At 48.3% G+C, this 24,512-nt stretch overlaps 1 long non-coding RNA gene across 1 annotated transcript; it reads left to right on the forward strand.

Annotated features, from left to right (window-relative positions):
* Nucleotides 1-18,021: 18,021 nt before the first annotated feature.
* LOC133207960 (uncharacterized) lies at nucleotides 18,022-24,185 on the forward strand. Its single transcript, XR_009724199.1, has 3 exons — nucleotides 18,022-18,121; nucleotides 19,627-19,757; nucleotides 23,758-24,185. It is a non-coding gene; the product is annotated as an uncharacterized LOC133207960 (long non-coding RNA).
* The last annotated feature ends 327 nt before the right edge of the window (nucleotides 24,186-24,512 follow it).

Genomic DNA, 24,512 nt, shown 5'->3' on the forward strand with positions numbered 1-24,512 from the left:
TAGTGGGCAAATATAAATAGGCAAATATTTTGTTCTTCACATGCTCCTGCTTTTCTGAGTTCCCCAGCAGGCATTCAAGTGACTCACAGTTAGAAGGACAGTGTGACAGCTTCCCAGGAGTGGTGTTAGTGCTTCTGGGAGGGCAGTTCAGGGAAGTTTTCTAAAAGAACAAGTTGTATTTGAAGTAGATGAGTTACTGGCATAGAAATGGGGCCAGATGCCTTTGGTGCAGCTGCTTACAGTAGTGGCAGCTCTGGCCATGCCTGATGGAGAATGGAGTCTGGAGGTGCAGGACAAGATGCAGTGCATGGTACCTCATGAGTCTAGGGTAAAAACACCTCCATAGCCTCACTTTCCTGTCACCTGCCTCAGGGATTAAAACTCACTTTCCTGTCACCTGCCTCAGGTCAGTGGTGTTCCCTTCCACAAATAGCCCTGTAATGGCCTGGACAAGGTATGCAGAATAGAGTATTAGTGGAGATGAGCAGTGTGATAGCAGGGAGGTAATTACTGTAATAATTACATGCAAACATGCACGCCCAGGGCACTGGAAAGTCCTTGGAAACAGAGGGAAATTCTGGTTGCTTTACTCAAGTCTGCTGCTGGCACTGCAGTGGATGGCATCCTGGGACACATCTCACCAGCTTATCTCCATGAGCAGTCTGTGCAGAGCAGAGCAGAGTCAACATGTCAGTGGGTTTCTATATGTTCTCAGGGCTTGAAAAATGTCTTCATGGCCTGGCATTCAAGCAGAGCATCTCTTGGTACCCTCAGGCCAGGCCCCCTGAATTTCTGTCATTGCAAAGCCAGAAGCGGACACAGAGGTCCCTGTCCCCGTTTCTGAGCAAGTGGAACCTGCTATCACCCCATCAGGGAGAGAAGGGGGCCCTGCCGTTACTACTGCACATACACACACTGGTGCGGAAAATGGGCTTTCACCAAGGGACGGTGTGAGGCCAAGTGAGGGCACATAATTTGGAGAACTGTTTTACCACCTTCCCTCTACCCAGCCTGGGACACCAAAAAGCTGGGTCTGTCCACATTCTCACACACTAGGGGGAAAGCCCTGTTAGATGCCAGGGGTGTATCAGTCATGAGGGACCATGGGGAGAGCCAGGATCAATAAATAACTGGTGGTGGCTGAGGACAAGAACTGGGAATAGGATGCTCATGCACCTGCCTGCTAGTGAGCCCCTTCTCCTTTAGAGAAGTAAAGCTCTTTAGCACTGTGGTGCAAGCCTGGGCTCTGCAACACGCTTTTTTATCCCTAAAGCAGAGGCAAAGGAAAACTTAATATGCCCATTTAATCTTAATCAGATGTGAAAGGAGCCTTCTTTGCAAAACTCTGGCACCAGTTTTAGTATCTCTGTTTAAAATAGCAACTTAAGACACGGAGAGGCAGATCTATGTGTAAACAGCTCTCAGCCCAGCCTGCTTTGCTGTTTAATAGAGTTCTGCCAGCAGCTTTTAGCATGTGTCATGGTGAAGGGAGACAAGGAAAAGAAATAAATAAGGTGGGGTTTCTTGTTAAGCCAGTCTCTAAGCAAAGCAGGGAACTCACTGTCAAGCAGCCACTGCTAAACGTGCTCAGGAGCTGATGGGATGTGCAGTCTGGATTCATCACTGAAACAATTTTCTCCTCTCCAATATTATCACTGCCTTACCTTGCTAAACAAGTGGCTTTCATTGTTATTTCTTTATTGCACATGGAGGTGAGGCTGCCCCATAGACTGTTGTTGCTTCCCCCTACTTCTTGTGAGGCTGTGTCATAGTGATCCATGAAGCGAACAGAGGCTGCAAGCAGCTGCTGGTGGAAAAAAATGCGCCATCCCCCCCTTGCATTTCTTAGAGCCTGGATTTTGGCACTGAAAAATTTGCTTATTCTTTGGCCCAAAGGCCAAAAGGCAGTTTCCTGCTTTAAAAAAAATAGACAAAACTCTTCATCAGGGACAGTAGCGGTAAGACAAGGGGTTTAAGCTTAAACAGGGGAGGTTCACGTTAGGTATAAGGAAGAAATTCTTCCCTGAGAGGGTGGTGAGGCACAGGAATGGGTTGCCCAAAGAAGTTGTGAATGCTGCATCCCTGGCGGTGTTGAAGGCCAGGCTGGACAGAGCCTTGGGTGACATGGTTTAGTGTGAGGTGTCCCTGCCTATGGCAGAGGGGTTGGAACTAGATGATCTTAAGCTCCTTTCCAGCCCTAAACATTCTATGATTCTACGGTGAAACCTCTGCCCCAAGCAGCAGGGACTGTTTTCCTATTCATTATTCCCAGCACATAGAGGACACTGTGACAAACACTGCCAGGACATTTCTGTTTCATTTTAGTCAGAGCTAGGTACATTCAATATTCTGAACTCTTCCTGTATCTTCTCAAGAGGTATTAAGGAGAGCCAGAGGACATGCTGGAGCAGACATGAGCTGTAGCAGCTACTATGGTAGAGGGATTTGCTTGCTAGGCAAGGATGTCTCTGTGTGGAAGGCACAAATGTTTTACTCCAACATACTTGGCAAACTTTAACCCGATTTAATAATAAACTACCATGTTTTGCAGGAATGCAACCTGTGAAGTATGTTTAACAAGGGCTACTGCCCTTGTTAAACCTGTTGTGTTAAGAAAGCCTGGAGAGCTGCAGTTTTTAACTTCTTGGTTTTGGAGATCTTAAAATGTGCATTTTAGAGCTTCCCCAGATAACTGCTTAAAAATCTTCACAAGAACAACCCTGATGGAAAAATAAACCCTACACTGCTCACCATGTCTTTGTAGCAGGGCTCAAAGTGGACAAAAACATGCTCCCCAAGTGCTAGGGAAGATGCACCCAAGTAACACGCAGCACTAGGAAGGGCTTTAGACCCTCCTCAGCTCTTCTGAGCCAAACCTCGATTGTAAAGGGTCTCTCTCTGTTGTTTCACCAGTAATAAAACATAATTACTGAAGAAACTATCAGAGCAAGCTGTAATTACAGTTAAGGTAGCTTGTAAGTAAATAATCATTAAGAAAGGACTGTCTGGAGAGCACATGGTTAGGACATGCACAGGCCAACCTGAAGGTTCCTTACTTCCACCACCACATGAAGTCATCCATCAGCCATCAAATGTTTTCAAATACTCATTCAGCACAGCTGACCCATTTCTGTAAATATTGACCACACTGCCAGGCCACCAGCCAGTTTGAATGGTTTCAATTCCTGCTGCCTCTCTGAGCATCTTGAGGGCCTCCGCTGGCTGACATTCCTGTTCTTCAGCACAGGCAGTATTCCTAACTTGGACAGAGGTATGTTCCGGCACCATCCCAGCCTCCCACCTAGGAGCACTCTTGTGTATTTATTCCCAGAAATCAGGGGTTTTTAAGAGGACAAGGTAGAGTAAGAAGGTGCTACTTTCAGACCACTCAGCAGTACCTTGCTGAGGAGCCAGGACAGGCATTGTGCACCTCTGTTAGCTCACATTTACTAGCAAATCTTCTTACTCTTCTGATAGCTTCACCACACCCTAGGAGAGAGGATGGGAAGGGACCTCAGGAGCATCCAGCCCATCATCTCCTCCAAAAGCAACTCAAACTGAAACTGACCTTTTCCACCTTGTTTATGTCACCTCTGCTAAAAACCTCTGCTGATGGAGACTCCAGCATCTCCTACATAACTTCATGCTTGCTTTTAGAGTAGCCATCAAATTTTCTCTTATCTCCACAGCAAAACCAAGTTGCTAGCTGACATCTGGAAATAACTGAGAAGATTTTGCAGCACCACCTCTCCATCAGTTTAAATGGGAACTTTCAGGATTAAACTGATAGAGAAACTCTGATTGGCTCATACTTTGGCTTGGTAATTATTCTGAGAAGCTACTGAGCAGTCACAGGTGGTCCTGGGGCCTTAGGGCTGTTCAGCACCACTGATAATTAGCTCTATGGGATAGTGTTTCCTATTTATACCATAGAATGTATTTTTTATGATGAAACTGTTCTACAGGGGTCGGAGTATTGGATTATTTCTGCAAAAGCTTCACCAAGCTGTTGAGATCAGGGTTGGAAGGAGTTAGACTGTTGTGGCCAAGGCAGCCAGACTGCAAATAAGCAAATGGACTGATGGCATGAGAGTATAGGCAGCAGGAGGAGAAACAGTGGCACAGAGGGGTGCAGAAAGGAGAGGTGATGCTGATTGGAGAGTTTGTAAGCTAAGCTCTGCCTCTTGTATCCCCTTGTGGCTGAAAGGAGGGGTGGAAAGAAAAGAGCCTGGGACCTCTAGTTTAATCCATATAGCATAGGTCTGGGAACAGGAACAGTGACAGGTGAAATAACCTGGCTATAGCTGCTCCTGCTGAGTATCTTGGTCTGAATCAGATCTGTGACAGCAAATCCTAAGACCAGCCACCCTATATCTACCTTTTCCAAAGCAACACCAGCTCGCCAGTGCTTCCTTCCAACAGGCCAGTCGTCCCCCTTTCAGAAAGGCTCCCATGCTTTTGTTGAGGCTGCGAAATATCAATTCCACAATACAACAACAAAACACCCTTTTTTGTTCGGAAAGATTAGTGTTGGGGGAGCGTGGGGGGGGGGGGGGTGGTGTGGTAAAAATGGGGCTGGTCAGGACTGGAGACAAGACTTCTCTCTTGTCTTCCCAGGGATCAATGCCTCCATTCCCAGGACTCAGAAATATCTGTAGTGTGGGACTGGAGCACAGTCCTTATGGTGAAATCACCTGCTTGTAAGATGTCAATCACAAAGCACAACAGAATTCATGACAGAAAATAAATAATAAATACTTTTTCTTTTCATTTAAAGTGTGGCCCAAAGAGGTGTTGGCCTGAAGGATGCCAATGCCAGTATTTTCATGCTCCATGGCTCACAGTAATTCTGTGAATACCACCACTGTATATTTTCCCTGAAGACTGCAGCATAGCAAAACAGAGCTCCAGCTCCAGGAGGTGATCTTAGTGTGTACAGATGACCCAGCAGGGACTGCTCCCTCTGCTCTGGAGGGGTCCACTTCCTCCTTGGCCTCTAGGGAGAAGCCCCATTGTGATGTCCAATCCCAAATTCCCCAGGCCAAATGGCAAAATGGTCTTATCACAACCCTCGTGGGTCTTGTGGAAATACTGGCCCTTGAACTTCTCAATATCTGCAAGAAGAGGTGGAAAGAGTGTCCAAGGCTCCAGGAGCCTTGAACTGCACAGCTCTGGGTACACCCTAAAATCCCAGGGTACTGGGACCCAGACTTTGGTGGTCGTGACACTGCAGATTGTATATACTCGATCAGGAGATATAGGAAAGGTAGGTGAAGCCAGGGCTGAGCTCAGGGGTCTGTTTCATTGCTTGCTTCAGTATCACTGCCTGAAGCACTGAATACACCAGCCTTTGCCCAGGCTCAGATGCTTCAAGAAAAACATATTTATCCTTGAAGAAAAAAATAATAATAAAAAAATGGAGCTATTATATTGCTTTGGTAAAAAAACAAATGACTGTAAGCTTCCTGGAAATGTTAAGTTTCCAGGAAAGCATGTAAAAGGCCTGTAAAAGCTATGGAAACATTGTCTTGCTGCTACTGAGACAGCAGAAAATGGGAGCTGCTGTGCCAGAGCACCACATTACTTTTTGGCAGATGCTTAAAGATGGCTAGAGGAGGCGAGCTGGGAACACATGCTCCTCTCTGACAACAACCCTGCAAAACATAGTATCACACAATGATGGGACCAGCTTAGAAACGCAGCACTCCCCACTGTCCTACTCTCCCTCAGATAAAGATGCCAAGCTCAGAAACTGTCTCCCAGTGCCATGCTTCCCTACACCACACATAGGACTTGTGCAGCACTGCTACTGCAAAATGTCAGGGACATGCATGGAAAAAAGCTGGGTTTATGAACAGTCTTTTTGCAATAAACCTGGATAACACCCCCTGCCTTGCCCAGAGGGTGGGATTTTGCTTGCATCTCCAACAACAGGCTGTGGCAGGGATTTAGCTGATAAGAAAGCTGGGAAGCAGGTACAGCGGTCTCTTCTTGCAGCTAGCCCTTCAAGACAGGCTGGCTTTTCTGGAAAAGCATGCGAGCAGCGTAGTAACCCATCTGTGGACCATGGGTCTGCATTGCCTGCCTCCTGCGCTGGCTCCCAGTAAAAGCTACACAGTTCCCAGGAACATTGTCAGTTCTGGACTTTACTAATGAAATCAGAAACAAGCACAAACAGCTGTGATATTATTTTCAAAGTTCCAAGTCTCATTTTGTGAGGTGTAAGGGAGGAGTAATCCAAAAATGGTGAATCATCCATCTCGTGCTACGTGGCATTTCTGTCAACAGCCAAGAACAGCCACCATAGCCCAGCTGCAGCACGACAATGTTGGATACAGCACCAAGGTGTTGGAAGAGGATGTTGCTGGGTAAGCATTTGGGCTGTTCCTCTGCTTTTCCCAAAGCCATGCAGGATTGTGTCTTTCCAGACTTGTAGCAAATTTCCATTTGTTTCCAGCCAAAGACAGGCTAAATTATTTGGGTTCAGCCCCTCCAGTGGGGCATAGGCTGCATCCCAGGCACCAGCAGTCCTGGCTGGCTGCAGACAGGCCAGCTGCCTCCCCGGCTTCCCACCTTACAGCTGTGTGGCCGGTATTATTCTGCATATAACTTCCCCATCTGGTACATATGCAGCTTGTTAACCCTGCTCCTACTTATGTGCCTGCACCAGGACTCTGTAAACAGCTTTTACCTCGGATGGACGCCAGCAGGACACATGGATGTATATGGCAACCAACTCCAGCCATCACAGCGTCAAAACTGGCCAGGTCCTCCTTCCCATTAGTTTCAGTGACAACTTGCTGGCAGGAGGTTGAGAAGTCCTGGCATTTATTTTTTCAATCCATATGACCAGTCTGAAAGAAAACCATAGCAAAAGTACCAATAAGTGGGTCCCCACAAGCTGTGTCATGCCAATGCAAAAAAGGCAGAGCTGGGTGCTCAGTTGCACTTTGTATCCTCCCTTGTCCTAAAATAGCCAAGCCAGTGGGTAATGGGTCAGCTCAGGTCCTACTGGCTTGTCCTCCTTGAATTGGTGGGCGATTTCTGGAAAAAAAGTATTTACCAACTTTCAATTAACAAAAAAACCCAAACATGTAAGGATCTTGAGTGGTTTTGACTTCTCCCCTTGATGGTGATATTCTGGTTTGAAATTCTCCATTATAAATACCAAAAAATAATGCCAAACTTTCCAGAGGAATTTACTGGAGCCCTCCTCAGAAAAGAAAACATGTGGTCCATGTTTTAACATGAATTAAACATTCCACATCACCTAGAACAACCTTTCTGCCCTTCCTCTCTGCCCCAGGGTTTAACTCACATGGGCAAAATTCCTTTCCCTAAAACACCCTGTGCTGCTCCTGCAACTGCGATCATACTGCAAACCATCCCCTTGGCTCCAGCCTGCCAGCAGGCATGAAGCACAGGATGCCTTCGGATCCAACTCTTTAATTTTCCTTAGGGCTTTATTTTGGCTCTGTGGTGGACAACCACTGTGTAAAAGGACGCCAAGAGGTACCCTGCACAGCAGTGAGTGCTCCCCAAGTTGGGGTGACTGCGGGCAGCCCTGAAGGGTGACTTTTGCATGGCCTGAAAACCTGCATTTCAGGGTTGTCCCTGTCTCCATGGGTTTTGAGGCGTGTCCTCAGTGCAGCCCCGAGGGGTTTGCAGCCCCTTATTTGGGGGGAGGCGGACAGTTCCTCCATCCCCAAAGGAAAGGGATTGGCAGTTTCGAGGGGGCTCAGCTCAGCAAGCCACAGGACAGTCATGCTGTCCCCATGTTACAGGAAAGTACCTGTATGGAGCCCTCCCCACAGGCAGCCATCTGAGCAGAGCAAGGGCATGCAGGCATGCAGAGTGCAGCCTCCCAGCCCTGAGGACACAGATTTCCCCAACCAGCCCTGAAACCAGGCAGCCAAAGCCACTCACTGTGTAACACCAGAGCCCCATGATGCCCTGGCTTTGCCCAAAGCAGGTGGGTGCCAGCCCCTCTTCCAGGCACTTGGTGGCTTTCAGCTTGCTGATACCTGTGCCCACCACCACCACACTGTCCTGCCTGTGGGGGTAGAGCAGAGACTGGCTGAACACACTCACCCAGGAGGGTCTGCAGTCCCCAGCAATACCCCATAGGACCAGTGCTAATCACCTCCTTCCCAGCACAATTCCCTCAGCTCTTTAAATAACCCAGCGGGTTTCTTGCTGATCCTCACTCACCTGGTCCTCACACGGCACCCAGGCAGGTGTGTAGGAGTTTCAGGGAGAAAAGAAGAGCTAAGACTTTCCCTGGTATCCAGGGGCTCTCAATGAAAGGAGCAGTGGCTCAAGAGAAGCTCCCCTGAAAGAGTAAAGCTTTTTTATGCAGCATTGCACAGTAGGGCCAGCAGCAAACGTTGGTTGTACTTTAGCAACCCGTGTGCCCACGAGGAGGAGCTGTGGGCGCAGAGCTCCTAGGCTAGGAAATAAAGTGTTGGACTGAAATTACTGCAAGATAGACTCCAGGGCCACTGAGGAGCAGCAGCCACCTCTGACCATTGGGAAGAGCAGCATCTCTCATATGTGTGTTCACTCGCCCCACCCCCCTCTCCAAAATGGCATGGGAATGCCTGTGTCATCAACAGCAGGTAGAACGAGGCTGCACAACCTTGACCATCCTTCTACCCCAACACTGCAGGTACTCCCCTACAAAGAGGGCAGCTAGCAGTGCCACCCCGCGGACAAGCCATCCCAGCATTGGACAGGTTTCTGTACAAAGTGCCTGACCACTTTCCCCCCACTTCTAATAAATGGGGCAAGTGTATTTCGGAGGACGTCCACATGCAAGTGCAGAGGAGTTTGCCTGCAAATCCCAAACCATGTCTGCACTTCTCATCTAAGTCTCATTGTGTGAGTTCATCCATGAAATCCCTGCCTCCAGACAGGTCCTGGGGAGAACTATTCAGCTGGGAGCACACCTGTTTGAAAGGCTACAGTGTGCCACTGCTGGAGCCTCTAAAGCTGTCTAAACTGGGCTGTTAATTCATGCTAAATTGACTTGAAATAAAATAGAGCGAGAACACCAGAAAAATGATCAAACAACCAAACTGAAAAATAATGAAATGGCAATTTTTTTCCACTATCTGCCAAATTGGTTGGGCTTTCCAGGGGATGAGTCACGGTTAAACTGACTTAATACGAATAAACTGCCAAGCTGGCTTTATGGATTCCCAGCCTAGAGGAGGTGTGGATCCTCTCCTGCAGGATACGATCTGGAGGATGACTTCTATGAATTGAAACTTCTGTCAGAAAACAACACCCAGGAGCAATGTGCAGTGAGAGAGCGGCCTGTTCTTTACCCTGGTATGGGAAAACCAAGGCAGGAGGGGGAAACAAAGTTGCAGGAGTTTATCATTTATCTGGAGTGACACAGCTGTCAAGCATCTGACAGAGGAAAAGGGCATGGGCCTCTTGACCCATTGTTTCCCAGCTGACATTTTCCTCAAAGGAAAAAAAATATAAAAATCGGACTTCTTTCTCCCCCCCCCCCCCCCAAAAAAAAAAAAGGGAAGACAAATGGAAGGAGAACTGCACATGTGGGAAGGCAGAGGAAAGGAGAACAGTTAACGCTGTTCAAAAATCCCCATGGGAAAGGGGAATAAATCAAAAGTTTCAACATTTCTAAGGGCACTGGACACTAGAGGTAGGTCTGCCCAACACCTGCAAACTCCTATTTGACTTTCTATCATATGCTACAGGAAGGTAGGAGCAGAAGAGGGCTCCTAACCTCCAAAAGAGCAAGAACAGTTGAGAAAAAGCAGTCTCTCCTATAAAAACTTGTCTTCAAGCCCAAAGCTGCTTATCACCAGCGGCACAGCTGAGGCTGGATGTGGTGACATTGCTCAGAGGGTACCACAAAAGGATAACCAGAATCCTGTGACAAGATTCTGTCAGTGACAGGAGCTAAGAGAGGCTGATGGCACAGTTTGCCTTGGTGCATGCCATGACTCTGGCCCCATGCACAGCTCTTGTGATTGCATCTCTGTCCTGACTGCCATCAGGGCTGCCATCTCCTATGCCAAGAGATGCTGTATTCATTAATCAAGGGCTGGTGCAGATGGTGGGTAGAGCACTCTGGCCAGCAGAGCTGGTCCCCATGCAGTTGCTCTTAACCCTCCCATTGCTAGCAGGGGCAAAGCAGAAAGTGAGAAATCATCCAGTTTTGATCCCTTTGCTGCCTGCAAAGGCTCCCCAAGGCAGCAGCCAGAGGGATGCTCAGTGCACACTGGGCAGCAAGCTGGGCAGTTGCTTGCCCATGTGTCACACTGCTCATGGCACAACACACAGAGCAAGAGCCAGATACTTCTCCAAAGAGAGTTTCAGTTGGAACACCTGGTAATATAAGATCCCTCTTTGTACCAAAGGAGAATAAACCCCAGTGCAGCACCTTGACCCAGGGCCAGCAGGCACCATGCCAGCCAGGAGCAGCCTCGGGCTTCAAGGAGGGAACACACATCGCCCAGGACTCCTCTGATCTTGCTGGAGCACGTCACCGCATGCTACCATGGAGCTGCAGCTGGGCTCCTGACTGCCTTGGCAGCCAGGGATGAGCCAAAATTGCCAGAGGCGCTGCTGGCCTGGCTGCAGAGCAGTGGGGACTCACGCCCCACGGGCGCCCATGACTCCCATGGGGCCTGAGATGGTCTTCCTCTCCCGCATCCTTCAGCCCTTTGATGTGCAGCTACATTGTTCAGCCATCTTTGAAGTGTGAAATGAGAAACACCCGGTGTGGGAGGCTGGGCTGCGCCCTCCGGAGCAGCAAACAGCGCCACGGCAGCCTCGGGGACAATAAATCCGCAGTTGGAGCTACACAAAGCGAGGCACTAAACAAAAACATTCACCTCACATTTGCTCTGCACTAATTGCCTTGGAGCGATTCCCCAGCCAGCTCTTGTCTTCCTTAAACACAGCTGAAGATTCATTTGTCATTTGCTTTTCCACACCCTTCTTCTCCATTTTTGTTTGCAAGCAAAATCCGTCAAGGAAAGGGCTGCGGAACCGTTCCCATTAGGTTTGGGGATGATGGATGAGGCACCTCAGGGGAGGCTAATGCCTTGAAACAGCATCTCTTTGCTTGCCTTAACCCTCTGTCAGCCCTGAAAGCTGGCTTTGCCATTCCTTAGGGAGCTGTTCTGATCCTCAGCCTTTCAGTGGAGGTGGGAGCTCCCAGTGGAGCTCACCCTCAGATTCACAGCTCAGTAGGCACCTTCCCAGACAAGTTCAAACTAACCAGAAAACTCACCATGCCTCCTGTGAAATCTTTTTTAGGTACAGCAGTTGCAACAGAATAATACATCTCACTGCATCTATCTCAAAGACATCTCTCCTCTAAACCCTTTTCCCCTACACTACCATACAGCCCTGGAGCTTAGTGTCCCCGCACACCTCCAGTCCATCTCGGTGTCTTCTCTGGGATAAAAAGGACATCTCTGTCTCCCTCTCCCCTCCTGCATTTTTTCTGCTGCCCATGTGCTGTTTTCTAGAGGTGCTGTCCAGATGCAGGCAGGATGCTTAGAGCACCCAGAAACAGATGAGAGCATCAGGTGACACCCCATGGGAGCCACAACCACCCTGTTGCAGCATAAGCTGCTTGAATGTACCTGGCTTTCAGAATATCACACCAGAAATATCCATTCCTTGGGCAATCACCTGGCGCAAAGTCAACAACGCTTACCTGGCTTTTACTCTGCTCCATGCATTACACAGGTTGGCAGGGGACAGCAGACACTCACAAGGACACGTGTGTCAAATGCCTTCAATGCAACGCAGGTGAAGTATCCTTCCAGCCAGTGATACCCAACTCTGGCCATGCACAGGGCTGCTGCTATGCTCACAGTGATTGCTGCTGCTTGCCTGGGGCTAGAGGTGCTACTGATACGCAGATAGTCTCCACAACTCATCAAAGTTGTAAAGTAGGTATGCTTTTATTCAGTGCTGAGACACATGGGGGATAGCTCCTCCAAAGGCATGTGTGCCTCAGTGTTGTTTCCCTCTACATATATTCTCTAAAGTTATGTATATTCATAAGGTTGCACAATATGCGTATACATATTCATGTCCTATCCCTGCTTTGTATTATAATGAGCTAGAAGGTCCTTTGTGCCTGCATAGTGCCCCCCTGGTCATGGGCGAGGGTCTCAAGATGAAGCAAATGAGTCTTCCTCTTGTGAGTAGGGATCTTCAAGATGAAGTAAATGAGTCTTCCTTGAGCCTGAACTTTTCACCTCTAGCCGTCATGCATGCTGTTTAGGAGTCTGGTCAATGTCCAAACCACAAAGCTGGTCTTCACTGGAACTAAGTAACAGTTCCTCCCCCTTATCAGTCTATTTCTTTCCCTTATCAGACTGTTTCTCCCCCTTATCAATAGCCTATTGTCCTGGTACTGCATGGCAAGCTTGACAGGTATTTGCAAACAATGCTTTCTGTTAAAAAGGCAAAATTCCTTTACCCCCTCTTGTAGGACCTCCTTGTACGTTGGTCAACCCTCTGCACCACTACAGGCACAGCTAACCCATGGGATCTGCTCCCAAATGTGGGAGTATTCCCAAGGGCTGTGACTCCCTCAAGTAAACCACTTCCTCGTGGTTGCTTCTCCTGTGCCTGCCCTGCCAGTATTTTGCCTGCCCTAGGGAAAGGGCTGTCCATCACAAACATGCAAGACTTGCTTGGAGTCCCAAGACTTGGTGACGTCCCAGGCTGGGATTGCAAGGTTTGAGCTGTTTTTCTGCACACCTCTGCCAGAGAAGGAACAAACACAGCCTTTGTTCAGCAAATGGGACTCCAACAGTTGAAGTCTTAGAGAAAACTGCTCTGGGGTGCTTTGCGACCAAACCTATCTGGAACGGGTTTTGTGGATATAACAATCACATCATTCCTGGTAGTTAACCATGCTTTCCCTTTTGTCCTTGGGAAAGGGGTACCCAGCAGAAGACATCTGATTTAACCACCTTGAAGCAGGAAGGCAGACTACCTGAAGCGAGCCTCCACAGGCACATGCTCATCCTCATCTCATGATTTCTAGCTTTGGTATGAAGAATGGGGTTGGTTGAAGAACGGGGTTAATTGAAGAATGGGGCTGATTGAAGAATGGGGTTGTAAATAAGTAACTTCAAGGACATTACGCTTTGTTAGCAACTACAGAGATAAGGAAATGGATCAGATAAGCAAGAACTGGCCAGAACTGACATGACAAGCATCCTAAAACGAAGTGGTGAAGAGGAAGATAATAACCACCAGGGGTCCCAAAGCCCACTACCACATTTTAGTGCCCATGTGGGAGGAACTCTTTAGAAGTATGATGTAATGTATAAGTAACTCAATGACTATGTATGTAATCTAATTAATATGTATGTTTAAGGACAATATAATCACAGCCTGGTTGATGCTCAGAGGAAACACACTAGAAAGAGCTATCCCCCGTGTCTCCTAGCACCACAGTAAAGAATACCTGCTTGTCAACTTAAACTTTGTTGGCAGGTTCCTGGAGATTTCTCTGAAACAGGTAGCATGGATGAATTTCAAGTTGCCATCCATGGGATGAACCACTGCATTTTGTGCAGCTGCCTCATTGTAAAGGCAAGGAACTTCTTGTTTTAGTGGAGAAATCTGCAGTGGTTTAGGATGTTCAATGGGATGAAGGCTGCAAAAGAAGGAAGGCTAATCAAGCTATCAGTCAAAAGAAGGAAGGCGCCTCCAGTGCCACCATTCTACACTGGTAGTGGCTCTTGTCTCACGTCCTCCAGTGAAGGTTACAAGACAGGTTAGTGCAAACCCAGAGTCTGCAAGCCCTCCCCAGGATGCTGCTATCACAAAGGGCTGGCATGATAAGGTGTTGCTCAGGAACCAGAGAAGGTGAGTTCTTGCAAGCTGAACATCTTCAATGCTAGCCTGGCTGTTTCCTCTAAGGCAGAACAGGAGCAAAACACCCACCCAGGTCCTCATGCTTGGCTCTCCCAGAGCCCAGCACAGGCTCTCTTTTCCTCTTTGTAGGCATCACTGCTCCCCAGGAGCAGGGAATCAAATTGCCTCATTGTGGTTTTAGAGCTGCTAATTGCCTCACCGAAAGGCTGCTCCAGCCCTGAGGACATGCCCGGGAGATAGCCTCTGGGTGCAGCAGCCTGAATCCACAGCACCACTCTGAGCTATGAGCAGGGAATTTTCTTCACCAATTTCACCTCTCTGTGCACAAATCAGTTGTGGACATGGTCATTTGTGAGGGATGCTAAGGAAGAAGTCATGCAAACCCTCCTAGAAGCATCAAGCTTGCAGCAGCTCACAGGGTGAAAGGAGAGCAGAAAGGTGCAGTTGGGATCACGTCCCAGTTCCCCCCAGGCTGGGAACAGACCAAGTGCCAAGGCCTCAGCCTGCCATCGGGAAAGCTAGAGAGGTGTTCCCAACACAGAAAGCTCCTGACCCAGCTGGTGAAAAGACTTTTTAGCCTCGAGAGCTGCTTGGAGCAGAAGCCAGGGAAAGCGAGCTCCTTGAAAAGCCAAGCCACAAGTCTTAATCTAAGCAGGCAGGTACTTAGCGCTTTGTTTGCAGGTGATCTTGAACTAGACCGGGAGTAAAGAGCCTCAAGCAGGGCTGCTGAAGCCCCATCTTCGGGGCACAAGCTGTTAAAGCGGAGTATCAGCTTTAACAATGGAGATTTCAGCCTTTATGCCTATTGTGAAGAGAAAAAAAAACAATTGACTCTCTAAACACCCTGAAGAAAAGCCTAAAGTTCATCTCTAGCTCCCTCTTGTGACTCCTGTATGCAAGCTGCTTTAAACTAGTCTTGGATAAAGCGGTAATCCTACTGTCACTATGGGAATGACTCAAACAAAACGTGTCTAAATGCTTAAACGGTCACTGGCATGCCGCACATGATCCAGTTTGTCTGGTTTCTATGCCAGCCAACCTTGGAGAAACTCTGAATCAATAGGTGAAATCATGCTGCCTTTTACATGCGAAGTCTGTATCACACAAAAACCCACTTGCATTCTGGTTTTCTATGCACACTTGCATTCCATCTGGCTCTGTCTTTTCAGGATGTTAAATCACTGCTGCCCCAGGGAAGGTATCCCAAAGGAACCTTAATGTGTAGCCTACGTTTTATTTGCCCTTTATTTGCTTTCTCCAAGTTGTATGTGGTCATGTACCCTGTGACTCTGAGCTGGTTTATGTATTTCTCTATTTTATAATGTCCCTCTATCATACATTCAAAAGCAATATCCCAACCACTAAGATGTCTCTATGCTTGTATTATTTATTCTTCTCACCTTTGCACCCAAACTTGCTTATACTTGCATGTCCTTCCCCAGACAGTCCTAGTTAACCAGATTAGTTTTCAAGTGAAAGTACCAAATTCCTCACAGTACAAAGCAAAACACTTGACCAGACATAGACACAATACAGTTCCCCTGCTCTTCAGGACATGCACTTCAACACAGCTACATACATACTTCTTCCCTCTTTTTCTCCACTGAATATCTAATGAGAAGTTGATGGTGGCTTTTGGGTGGAAAGGACACATGGCTGTCACTTCTCTCTATGTGCTTCCCTGCAAGCAGACCTCTGCTCCCTGTACTCATAAGCTACTTGCAGCCTAGGAAGCTGGAGAAAAACATCTCTGCATGGCAAACCATAGCTCAGACTGTTTCTCTGTATCTTGCTGCCCCAAAAGCTCCCCTGTACCCAGATGGATAAGCAATTCTGTTGGCTAAGCTCATCACAAGCCCTGGATCTGTAGGACTGATTTCCTTCCATGCCAATGCCCATTGTCTTCTTGCCATTATTCTGGCATTTGCATGAGGCAGAAATAACCTCAGAACAGTTTCTAGCTTCCTCTCTCCTCCCCTGTAGGGGTATTGCTAAATCATATTATTCTTGCTGTTATGGTGGGAAAATATCCACTTCAGTACAACCATTAACCATAATTAGTGCTCAGTTACACAGACAATCAGGAATGGGGGGATCTGATCTTCTGCTACCAGTCAATAAATCTCTCCAAGTACGCCAGGAGCAGACAGCAAAGTGAGCAATCACTCATTTCTGCTCCTGTAACTACTTTTAAATGCCCCAGCAAATAAGCTCACAAAGAATATTTTCCACATTTTTCTGTACCATTGGTCTCTTTTTACAGCCACTGTCTCCTGCCTTTAGATTTCCCTGAAACAGCAGCCTGAGAGACTGAAAGCCAGATACTTGGGAAGCACCTAACAGATGCAGCCCTAAGATGTTTGGGTATCTGGGGCAGAAAAGCCCCCAGTCTCTTAGCAGGCTGCTCCTGGCCCAAGCCTGGACTGATGGGTGTATGTAACAACATGACTGTGACTCAGTTTGTGCTGTAACTCACTGGGCTGCTGCAGCATCTTCTCAAGACTTCTTCCTTCCTAGCAGAACCTTTGTAAGGCTGCAGACTCTAAAATCTCTGTCTCCTCAGTAGCTGGCCAAATAAATAAATAAATAAAACAAATCACCAAAACCCAAACCAAAGCAAAACAAAAAAAAATCCAACCCCTTCCCTCCCCCCCCCCAAAAAAAAAACAAAGCAAACATAAAACAAACAACCAAAACTAAACCAAACCAAAACAAAACACAAAACCCTTCTAAAGCCTCTCATGACATTACAAGACATTGCTCGTACTGCTAATACTGCCACAAAGACTGCTGCTCCCAGCTCTTTATGCAACACCATGCAGGTTGGCTGTATGACAGCATTACCTGCTGCTGCAGGTGAAGGGCCTGTACTCTGCAGGGATTTTAAGGATCTGATGGACGATGCTCCCTCTAGGGTTGAGTTCATCTGTGTTAGCATATCAATTAACTTACCTGTTGAGTTTTCAGACCTGCTTCTGGACCCTGGTGCCCTCCATAAGTGGTGCAGAAGTTGCTCTTCATAGTTCGCTCTTCCCACATTGCCTGGACTGTGTATGGGAACAGCAAGGTCTGCTGGTTGCTTTCCAGGTTAGCACAGGCCTTTGCTAGGTCTGAAAGCATTCAGGTTCAGCCAGTACAGCACTGGAGCACATATCCAGCCCTAGCAGGGGGGTTCACAGTGCCATCCAGCCTGAATTTACCCAGAATTCCAGCTCATTTCCCCTGGCTTGGGGAGGCATCCTATTCCCCAGGAAGAAAAAAAACAAACTCAGTAGGAAGGGTGTCAAAACACAGCCTTCCCTACTTAAAATCTAGTAGAGACAAATGTTAGGAAAATAGTCAGGAAAGGGACGTTTTCACCTGAACTTTCAAATGGAGCTTCTGGACCCCTGGCAGTGGATGTGTGTCTGTGGGTGTGTGCAGGGAGTTCCAGGTGAGGCTGCCTGGAATGGTTAAAGCCCATTAGTGCCCTCAGGCCCTGGATACTCAGACTGATGAGGTCAGTTCCTCCCTTAGGTTTAATCATGGTGTCGGTTAAAGAGCGGGTGAGAAGCATTTCAGTGAACTAAATTCAGCTGCTGTCCAAAATAGCCCAGATGCAGCAAGAGATGCTTTTGGCAGAAAGGGTTAAGAGCCCCAGACTCTTTCAAGTGTGGATGCAGCCACCTTTCTATCCCAGCTCCAGTGATCCAGAGCATATCCAGGGTTCCCGGTGCCTCCAGAGCTGTGGGCCCCAGCCTATGGGTAACAGGGCAGTTCTGCTCCCAAACCCCTCCATTCCCCCAGGCCGGCACCAAACACGGGTAGGTGGAAAGCACAGGGAGCATACACCCGTTTTTCCCTCCCTCCTTCCTCTACCCGCAGGCACCAAGCACTCGTCTACCCCGGGTACAGCTCCTCCAGCAGCCCCTGTAACCAGACTCGCACTGGTCCATCAGCACCCGCCACAACCCACGGGGAAAGACTGGATGGTACCTAACTCGACCGGGACTGCTCTTCAATCCGCCCCGTGCGCCGGCGCTGAGCTCCTCGGGAACCGAGCGGGCACTGGAGGCGCAGCGGCAGCCGCGGACGTTCAGCTCCCTCTGCAGGCTCCGCCACCGCCATAGCCGAGGTCTCGAAATAAGCTGCCCACGGTTCCCCACGGAGCTGCAGCACCCGGGCTTGTGCCGAGGCGGGATGAGCCGCCGCCCCGCTGCTACACTACTTGCGCACCTGAACCCATCACCATGTAAACCTGGGGATAACCCCACGTCCTTCTGCGTGACAGCATCATCCATTCCCATCATCCTCACAGAACCAGAGGAGTGAAAGCGCTAAGATTTAAATCCCTGTTGAAGCATAACAGTGCTCTTTATAATTACCTGCCGGTGCTGCAGTGACAGAGTTCTGCTTTGCCTTTGCTGCTGTAAGCAGTCTGTGCAAAAGCTCACAGTCCTGGCTTGGAGTCCACCTTGTGTGCGAACCCCAGGCTTGGGTAATGCCCTATCAGCCACTTGCTCTTACCTGCTCCTCTCTTGCCACCTGGGCCTTTAAATAGCAACCCACTTATTGGTTTTTGCAAGCATTGCTCAGGCTTGTGTACCTGAGATGCAGCACTGACAGCTGCTCTGCTGCACATCACCTGCCCTCCACCGAGAAAAATCCCCCTCCTAAAGGTCAGGTCCTCACCTCTGAAAGACGATGGTGGCCCTGGCCAGTGGCTCATCGCTCCCTCTTTGTAATACGACCATGCAGGTTTGTAAAAACACCCTAAGTGGAGGTCCTTGTATGGCAGCTCCATCCTACCCCAGAAAAAAACACCATGTTATCAGCTCAAACTGCCTGTAAAGTCCTGAGTTTTCACTCCAGAGCAGGTTGCTCTTTCCTTTGCATCAGGTTATGGTTTTGCAGCCCTGGTCAGCTATTGACTGCATTGCCAGCCTCAGCCTTTCACAGAAGACATTCGTGTGCATCAGCAAGGACTGCCACAGTACCTGTCACCTGGGGGTGAAAAAGGGACGGCACTTCTCTGCCAGCCCTCATCCCTGGGGCTGCTCGGATGTACCCCAGCTCCAAGGTGGGGGAAGAAATCTCAGAGAGATGTTTCTAGGGTAATTAAAGTTAATTAGCTCAAATTATGACTCTGAAGGGAAATGTTTCTTATTTCAGGCTCCCGCCAACTTGGGCCCAAGCCTGGTTTTCATAAGGGCCAGTAACTGCAAACAGATAGGGCCCTTTCATTGGAAACAGGCAGCACAGGATATAATTAAAGAAGTATGCACTGGCATCACAAAGAACCGTTTTCAATTACTGCTATTTCAAGAGGATTAAGGGGAAATATTTTAAACAAGACCACTGCAAAAATAGATTTCGTTTGTCATTAGCTTTGAAATAATATTTGACTTACAGGCTGAAATTTCCATATGTTAGGTCTGCCTCTGGTGGCACTTTCCGTAAGGGCTGGGAAAAGGGTGGGTGATTCATAACAGCATGGGAGCTGGGCACAGAGCTCCCAATGTATGGCCCTACTTCCATATGGGAAATACCCTCCTTTCTCCCTGACCAGTATCCTCTGACTGTTGTGATTTGTTGCTGTGTTTCTGCACAGCATGAATCTGTAGGTGTGAATTGGGCCACTTTGTTCTGCTAGTGGCCACAGAGATGGCCTGGAAGATGCTGTTTTGCCATAGTTAACGCAGTAGCAAAAAGATGCTACCTTCAGCCTCCCTGTATCTGCTGTCTCTCCTGGCTCAGGCTGTACCTTCAGAAAGAGAATGAAACTGGAGCTAATCACAGGAGGGGAGCAGCATCTGTGACCCTTTATTGGGCTGCATGTGTAGAGCTTCTGCACAAGACTAGAAATGGAACCAGAAAGGATAAGATAGGTTTGCTCTACTTTCCTCCTCGGCTTTCCCATCATGTAGACAGGACACATTCCTGGGGTGTGCAAAACCTATGGTAACGCGGGGCAGAAGTGGGCAGCAGTCACACTGCAAGCACTGTCATGTTCCAAGTAGGATGTGAACCATTTCACCCAACCACACACATCTCTGTGCCAGCATTTTTTGAACACCCTCTAAGATATGTATCATAGGACAGACAATCAGAAGTTGATTACTATCCATATGAAAGGATCCCAGACCCATACCTCCAGGTTCAACACCTAGTTATCAGGCAACTCAAGTTCAGTGAGGGTCTCCAAGCTTTATCTGGCATGTGCACTTTCATCCTCCCTCTGCAGGGCTTGACTTCCCAGAGGAAAGGGCTGATTCTCACAGCACCTGGGACAGCTGGGCTCCTGGCTGCTCAGGGACTCCTGAAGGCATGTTTGAAGCCAACAGCATGGGAAGGGCCTGGCCACAGAGCGGTGAAAAGGGCTCTCCACTGACATTTGCCCAGAGAGTTTACGAGGCTCAAGCAACAGAAACACTGGTCCTAGCAGGATCATGAGAAATAATTTCTCTGAGCTATTTACAGCAACCAAGAACATATTTTTCTTTTCAGAAGCACCACAAGGAGGATGTTTCTCATGGCTATTGAGAAAGAGGGGTCCACCTTGGGGAATAGCATGGGTTGGGGTACGTAAGCTTGGGGCAGCAAGGCAACGCATCAAAGAGAGCCAAGGACACAAAAAATGGAGTTTGGCCACTTCCATGTCAGAGTGCAGGGCTGTTGGCACCAGCTCAGGCTCTTGCACATGGAAGGAGTGTCAACAGGCTGCAGAAACATTTAACGAGCAGAGGCACCAGAAGATGGCTCCTCTCCATGTGCATGAGCAAGAGGCATTTCCAAATACGTAGCTGTTGGGTCCAGGGTACACATGACAGCTTCCCTATCACATAAAGCAACTGATGGACAATGAAAAGGCTGTAAGCGGTGGGCTTCCTGCTATGACAATGGTGCTTAATAACAGGGTACCCAAACTGATTCACATCTCCCAAGCTATGGGCTTCAGGTGGTGCAAGAGGCTCAGAGGGCTTCATCTCAGCCACAAAGCTTCCAAACACACCACAAGAACTGGTGGAAGAGAGAAAATAGCGTACTGAACCAGACTGGGTCAAATAGGTCTAGAGCCGTGGAGATTTCACACTGTTAGCAGCTCCCAGCCCAGGAAGCAGGTACCAGGAGAGGCACTTTGTGCTGTGAGCTTAGAGTGAAATTAGAGCTACAAAGACCTGCAAGAATAATGTCACCCAGAAGACAGAAAGCAGGGAGAGGAGAGCATATGTAGGAGGCAGTATGTCTGCAAAGATGGGGAAAGAAAATGGATAATTCAAGGAAAAATCAGCATGAGCAGAAGGCTGAAGAAATGCTTCCTTTCCACATGCAGTATTCCAGTGTCTGTAAAATCCAAATGTATTTCATCATTAGAGCAATTAATTCTCCTGTGGGTAATCCAGCATCTTCTAATGTAACCACTTCCAGTGATTTTAGGTCATCCCTGTGCCCATGCTGACAGGCAGCATAGCTGAAAGACACGGCAGGATGGCAGCTGGCACCCTTCTACACAAACCTCACCCCTGCACCTCATACGCTACTGGGTGCCATCCCACCCCATCAGTCCTTCCTGATCACTGGTTTCCAGCAAGGCAGTAAGTCTCAGACTGTGGTTTCCACTTCTGCTGCCTCCTCCCAAGCATGCAGGGGCATGGCCTCATCCTTGTCCCCATTTCCCCATCTCTATCCCTGTCCCATCTCCGTCCTCTACACATTCCCCATGTCCTCTCCAAAGAGCTGTTGTTTGACCTTTCTCCTCCCAGCTCTCCCATGCATCTCTAGCCATTCCCACTGCCCCTGTCTGGTCTTTCACCATCCTTCTTGGGGTGAGTCAGAGCTGGGGCTACAGCACCAGCCTTGAGAGCTGCAGGTCCATGCATAGGCATTGGCCCATGATCCTGCTTCAGATCCCAAGGGGTCACGTGCTAGCAGGGGAGGGAAGGACACAGCTGGACAGATGTGTTGTTCTTCCTCACTCCTGCCTACCTTCCTTCACTCTTGTACCACGGCTCCTCCAATCCCTCTGAATCACAGCAAGGCATCGATTGGCTGATTGATGTGTTCTGTACTACAGCTGGCATGGGCTGAGTCAGTCCTGGTGCTTGCCAACCATTTATAAGACAAAAAAACATCACCATGATCCCCGCTGGCACTGATTCCTCCTGCTGTGGGGATGGGTGGCCTCTCTCAAGACTCCTATGAGCCCTCCAGGAAATATCCTGGGGAGAGCAAAATTGGATGTCAAAGAGCAGAAGTATTTCAGCTCCAGCTGAGCTCTGGCAGGTCCCCAAATCTGAGAAGGAGAAAAGTGTTATGAAAACACTCATCAGAAGGCAGTGAGAAATTAGATGTAGGTCACTTGAACTCCAGCCCTGAGGAAAGGGGTCAAGCCCACAGAGTAAAGCCCAGCTGGATGAGAGGAAGCCAGAAGAGTTTTTTGGAGAAGGAACTGCTTGGTTTGTTAATTTGATGACATTCCCTAGGCTGGGTTTTCGTCCACTTGGGATTACAGGTCTGGACCCAAGTACTCACTCTTGCTTGGTGGGGGCAGCAGTGCCTTTCCTGCCAACACCACGAAGCAGCTCAAGCCCGTGTGTAGCGCTTAGATTTTGGTCACGGGCCACCCAGCTGGCAGCACTGTCAGGTGATTTTACTAGACAAAGCACAAGAGCTACTTGCCTATAGGATACAAACAGGTTGATCATTAACAACATGGTCCAGCCCAAGAGACAGTACATCTGGTCGTACTGCAAGTGGCAGTATGATGTGAATTGCCATTTAACACAGATTTTTGGGATCAAGGAGTGGTTTTCTGACTGCTATTTGGCACCTTTTGCAGAGGCCAAACTTCTGCTTTCAAAAGCAATTGATTTTCAATTGGGACTTTTTTTCCCAAGAGAAACTTCCGTTTGAAAACAGCCTTCTAAAGCTCTTGGGACACTTGCAAGATACTTTGCTTTTATATTACAATCTTTAAAGAGCCTTTAAAGAAGGATGGGGGACAACGGATAGGACCTCATGAACAAATTAAGTTATCAGCAGTCTTTGGGGGATTTTATGTGGAAAAATTCCTTTTCCACTTTCAAGCATTTAGAGTGGCTACATGCACCAACGGAGCTCACAAAATGTTTCAATTACCTGGTCCTGCATATTTTGAACATGCTACTGAGCAGATTAACTGATGGGTTGACCTCCTGTGCTCCTCCAATAACACTGTAAATGTTTTTAGGGAGAAGCAGAGCATCTCTGGAGATGAAAGAGAAGTATTTATTGGTTTTGATGACTTGCATGTGTGAGTACTCACTTTGAAATCATTGCTTCTTGGGGATGGGATAGGTTGAATCCTAATAGGATGTTGATTTCTACCTTGAGACATCCTGAGTGGATGTTTGGACCAGTCCTGAATCTTCCCCTGGGGATTCCCCAAAGACAGCATCTCCTCATGAGGCTGCTCTATTCAGGTCCATGCACAGCTGATCAGCAGGTGAGTTTATTCTCCCTCTGCTTCCAGCTCCAGCTTACACTAGAAAAATCAGCATGCTTGCAATAGCTACTTCTTGGGAGATTTATAGCTTGGCTCAGCAGCTGTACACTGTTCAGAGTTTACATAAATGCTGGGCACAGTCCCAGCACTGGGTGCCGATTCAGGCGCCCACCCATGAGATGCACCAATGTTACCGGTTCCAAAAGGCCTCTCGGAGCAACTGTGCTAACATTTCACACTGTCACAGACTGTAACAGTCAGTGGAGTAGCCAAATCACAGGGCTTCACGTCCTGGAGAGAAAGGGCTTTAAATTTCCCCCTCCCCATCCCCTGACCTCAAGCAAACAACTTAAAAATAGGTTGCTCCATTTGGCAACAGGTTTGTTTCCTATTCCTGCAGGGAGATCTCTCTGGATAGTTGGACAAAGAGGCTCCATGGTCCCAGCTCAGTTCCCAGTGCCTGCAGATGGATTTGCTCCTGGGAACCCCTGCCACAGCCGGCAAGAACCCCAACCAGGCACCACCAGCCCTTAGGACACTGTCACAGGCCTTTGATGGTGGCTCAAGAAGCTGATGCATTATAACAGTCTCACCTCTGCTTCTGGGGGAAAATAATCTCCACTGCAAGAAAAAGCAAATTGTGAGAAGGAAGAGACACTCCCAGGTCAAGGGAGAAGGGCACTCTTGCTGCAGCTGCTGGAGAAGAGGGTAACAGAACACGATGCCGCAAGCCCTCCTCATTACAGAGATGCCCCCTGTAACTCTATGGGCAGATTCATACCTTGCAGCCTGCATGCTGCTGTTACAGACTCTGCTCCAGCTCAAGACAGGGATTTGTTTGCAGCCCAGGATGCTAAAATGTGGCATTAAAAGGCTTTTTTTTCTGTCCCACTCCCCCTTTCTTTTTCCTACCCAAGTTGTCAAAAATCTCCATTATTTGTTACTTTGCCATAACAACATATGGTATTTCATTCTGTATCTCACTAGTTTTCAGAGCTACCCACTTCTGAAGAGTGCTCCTCCTCACCTGGGCATGTGTATTTCTCCTTCCCTCCTGGGAAGCCCTTCTCTCTTTCCAGAGAAGTGGAAGCTGCAAATGCCACAGCACCATGTGGCTGCGGCAGAAAAATGGTCCTTTCTGCAGCAATTAGGCTCCTGC

The sequence above is a fragment of the Neopsephotus bourkii genome, unplaced genomic scaffold (assembly GCF_033783945.1).
Source record: "Neopsephotus bourkii isolate Nb327-2 ecotype Australia unplaced genomic scaffold, CSIRO-AGI_Nbou_v1 NB_234, whole genome shotgun sequence".
In the NCBI taxonomy this organism is placed as follows: Eukaryota; Metazoa; Chordata; class Aves; order Psittaciformes; family Psittacidae; genus Neopsephotus; species Neopsephotus bourkii.